We start from the raw sequence: 4,822 nt of genomic DNA on the forward strand, positions 1-4,822 counted from the left end.
CGGAGTTTGAAGAGGCACGAATGGAGGGCTTAAGGGAGAAACATGTCAAGAGGAAGGAGCGTCAAGCCAACCCTGACCGGGACTGCCTTCCACCTGGAAACCGATGTCCTCACTGCGGGAGAACATGCAGATCAAGAATAGGTCTCTTCAGCCATCTACAGACACACACCCAAGATGGAAGACAATCATCCTCAAACTACGAGGGATCGCCTAAGTAAGTAAGTATTTGTAATGAAGTGTGAATTTTGGTTTACAGATGTCATGTTTAATTGTGTGTTTATGTTTGAAAGGGTAAGTATTAGAGTTACCAGTGCGTGGGGGATGGTAGCCAGTTCAGCATTCTGAGGCAGGTTGCCATAGAAACGTAGCTGCTTCTGTAGAAATGTAACTAGCAAGAAAGGGGCGGAGTTAGCTGGATGAAAAAGGAGGGAATGTTTTAAAAAGAGTTCAGTCTGTAATCGGAAGAATTACAGGGAAAGACTGGTTCTGGGGTGGTTAGAACCAGGGAAGTTGAAATGTCAGTCTGTGCCCTGCTGAGGTACGGTTAAGACTGATTCTCAGGTGGAGGATCAGGGAGACTCAATTGGTCATTTTGAGTCAGTTTAAAATAAGTTTGGTGGCTTATTTTAAGGTAGTCTGTTTCCAGATAAGGAACAGATAGTCTGTGATTGAAATTCACAGGGTGACTGCGGTTTAAAGCAGTAGAGAAGGAAGTGTTATTTTAAGGAATTTGAAACACCTCAATATAGTTTTGCAACAGTTAATCTAAGTGCCTCTAAAGAGAAGTTACTGTAACCATTAGGCTTGTGCCTGAATAAATGTGTTATTGTTCTTTCTACCATCTAAGCCTCTGTCATCTATATTACCATCTAAAGCAAACAGGGAGAAAGAAGAAAAATAAAATTTAAAAAGTCTCCTTTCTAAGTAGCTAGTGGCTATATCGTCCATAGTGGTGGCAAGAGTTGATAATCCCCTTAACATCTGGTGGCCGCATTATAACCATAAGCTTTTAAATAAAACATCTTTAATAACTGGTGGCAGTGGGTATAAAATATATAATAATAATATAAATATAATTAATTAATAGAAACTCATCCACATCTCTGCAATTGGCATCAGAGGTGGGATAAAAAAGATTTCCCCTTGTCTGACATCTTTGCAATTTGGTTGAAGAGGTGGGATTTTAAAAAGATTCCCCCCTGCCTGAAAGAACCTTAGACGTAATTAGTTCTCCGGAGTATTCTTGTCCTGCATGTTCTTCCCCAGTGAGGAGATCAGTTTCCAGGTTGGAAGGCGGTCTCGGTCCTCTTGGCACGTTTCTCCCTTTTGCTCTCCATTCATTCCTCTTCAAATTCCACTGCACTGACCTCCAGCTAGAGCCTGTCCATCTGTCTTTCCAAGAGATTTGCAGGCTTTTTCAGATGCAACGCTGATGGAATCATTCTAGGAGTTGAGTGTGTCATCTGTAGACAATCCACGTTTCACAGGCATATAACAGGGTTTGGAGGACAATAGCTTTATAAACAAGCGCCTTGGTATCCCTATGGATGTCCTGATCATCAAACACTCTCTGCTTCATTTGGAAAAAATGCTGCACTCGCAGAGCTCAGGCGGTATTGCATTTCAATGTCAATGTTGATTTTTGTTGGAAGGTGGCTGGTAAGGGAGCAGAAATGGTTAACATTTTTAAACATTACACCATTAAGCTGTATTTTTGGCATTGCAGAGGGATTGGCTGGTGAGTGCTGGAAGAGCATTTTAGTTTTCTGTATGTTCAATGAGAGGCCGAGCTTCTCGTATGCTTCTGCAAAGGTTTTTAGAGTGGCTCTAAAAAACGCATTCTGCTTCTCCTACATCTTTTGCAAAACATGTCGTTGTCACCTATGCTGAACATTTCCACTATTAATTAGCAACAAAACAACATCTCAATACTTAGAAAAACCAAACAATGTCTAGGGGTGCATCTTGAAAGGGCTGAAGTGGTGATGCTGATCCAGAGTTGAATACTTTGGATCAGCATCACTGGAGGCTACATTCTCTTGAGTTTGCTTGGGACTTTGTGGAGACAAAACTGCATGACTCTAAACTGCCTCAGCTGGATAACAGCTGCACAGCTGAGCAGTGCTGGAACTGGTTCGGTGCTGCTCACCTTGTCCTCTTGATCAACTATTTCTTGCCCACTGAGCATGAAATTGGTACTGTTTGAAACTTACACCTGGAGTGACGATATCCAGAATGACATAAAGACATTAGAGAGAGGAGAAAGAGGAGTCTCTCCCTCCTTCCTCCATGTCTTCTCTTATCAGCTCATCACTCTGGATGTCATCAAACCAGGCACCGGGCAATGAACAGTACTATTTTTGTGACCAGTAAGCACTGCAAGTAACAGATTGAGGGGACAAAGCAGGTGTCATCGCCTTGTTTTCTTAGCCACTAATTTCACATTATCATTGGAAGAAATCATATATGAGATATTTAGGATTTCCTGCTTCCATCTGAACTATGAAGGTGGATTGTTGTTAGAGTTATTCCTATGAAATGCATGGGAAGGGCTCTCCTTGACACCACAAGCCACATCTGGCACCTAGACAGACCACAGCACCATTTCTTTTATTTATTTCTTTTTTGTTCTAGTACAGCAATTTACTTTAGATATTGTGGAACTGCTATGATTTCATGTTTGTTGGCTTCATTCTGCTTTTTGGGCCACAAATTCTGCAGGTCTCCATAGAAAGGTCAAAGGAATGGGAGCCTTTTCAGCCTTCAGCTAATCTGATTTGAATGAAACAGTCATTTCCCCAAAATCCTTTATCAGTGTTGGACTGTGCAAATTAAAACATTTGTACAGTTATCAGCACAACATCCTCCTTGTGTGAACCACACATATGTGACCTATGTAAACTATGGCCAAGGTTCCTTATCTATTGGCACCAGGACAACATCTACGGGAAGCACCCTGAGTTCTTGCCAGAAGAACTTGTATAAATACAAGCCTTCTTGGGTCTCATCTTCAAAGACTTTCCAGATTTCTATTCTTCTCTTCATTGACAGTGAGATCCTAGCCAATCTTCCACTATGAAGTTGATCCTTCTGCTCTTTGCCATTGCCTTCATGGTCTTTCATGTCCAAGCCAACCCAGTGATTGAGGTCTTCAAAGACGTCATTGGTAAGTACAATGTTCTTGTCTCTTTAGTCCTTCATGGGGTTCCTACACACTCCTTCAAAAGCTTCCACTTTTTATTTTTAAAGCATGGATATGGATCCCTTTGCCTACATTTGTTTTTTGTACAGTCAGAAAACTATTGTCTATTAAATTCAATGTGTGTTTGTTTGCATTCAGTATTACCCACTGAACTCAATGGGGCTTTCACCTAAGTTTGTGTCTGTGTATGTGCATGTGGCTTCTGATCACCTAATGACTTTGGGTGACACCATGAATTTCATTGGATTTCTTTAGGCAAGGAGCCCTCAGCAATGGTTTTGCCAGTTCCTTCCTGTGATGTAGTCTATATTGTTGGAGGTCTCCCATCCTTACTCTTGATGTACTTTTGATAATTCCTTGCAGAAGACAATCATTCTACAGACAACACCGGCTCTTCGGTGGGAATCATAGTGGGATATTTCACACCTATGTGAGAGCAAAAAACTTAATGTGCTGTTTTACCAGCAGCTGTAGAAAAAGCTCTCAGGAATTTGTAATGAAATAATTTGAGTTGTGAAAAAAATGTGTTTAATGTTTACAAAATAATTGGGTTTTGCAAAAACAACAACCACCATCACCACCACCATATAAATATTTTACTCAAATATAAATTAGGCCTCAATGGCTCTGTATAAAATTCATGTCTTGAGCTGGCAATGAAAAGGAAATTATGTTGGTGTCACTCTACCTTTGGAGAGGAGGTCATTCCACAAGTGGTGTCCCAAGATAGAGAAGAAAGGAAAAATTTCCTTATCGTTTCTGACAAAAATGAGATACTATATTCTGTTTTTCTCTCTTTCTGCAGAGCCTAAATTGGTAGATGAGGAAGGAACCACCCTGGCCACATACACCTGCAACAACAAGAAGGGTATCTGTCAGCGCAGAGACTGGGCCTGTCCCTCAGGCTACATATTTGTGGAATCTCTCAACGATTGTCCAAATAAGAAAATGAACAAGTGCTGCACCTGTTCATAACTTCTGAGATATATGGTCCTCAGCCAGAGAAAGAATGATTTATTGGATTCATATAAATAAAAAAAAACCTATTTTAATTCAGCAAATCTCCCTTTGTGGTTTGTGTTATTTCCTCCAAGGCATTGATTTCTTATGCTTTTCCAGATATTGTGATCACAGATGGTCTTCCAGGCACTGGGGAAATATGCCATCTATGGTATGTTTGAAAAAGAATTCTGAGACATTGTACTCAGCAAAAACAATAAGAGGATGGATAAATATGCCAAGTTCTTTGCAGTCAACTTCAGTATATCTTCAAAGGATTATTTAAATGGACCCTATGTGGAGCTTCCCTTGAAGACAATTTAGGATGCAGTGGCATGGCTGTTGAGTTTACAGTTTAGCTGATTTCACATCTAACAGAGGGTTATTTCCTTCAGAAAACACATTGATACAACCCTGAATTATCCTCTAAATTGTGGGAAGATCTCAGGAGAGCCAATGTGGCATAGAGGTTTGCAGCACATTAGACTATGTCTTTGGAGAACAGGGTTTAATTCCCACTTGGCCATGAAAACCCACTAGGTGATCCTGAGACCCCCATCTACACTGCCATATAAAAACCAGATTGTCTGCTTTGAACTGGATTATGTTAGTCTACACTGC

Source organism: Anolis carolinensis, chromosome 1 (genome assembly GCF_035594765.1).
Source record: "Anolis carolinensis isolate JA03-04 chromosome 1, rAnoCar3.1.pri, whole genome shotgun sequence".
NCBI lineage: Eukaryota > Metazoa > Chordata > Lepidosauria > Squamata > Dactyloidae > Anolis > Anolis carolinensis.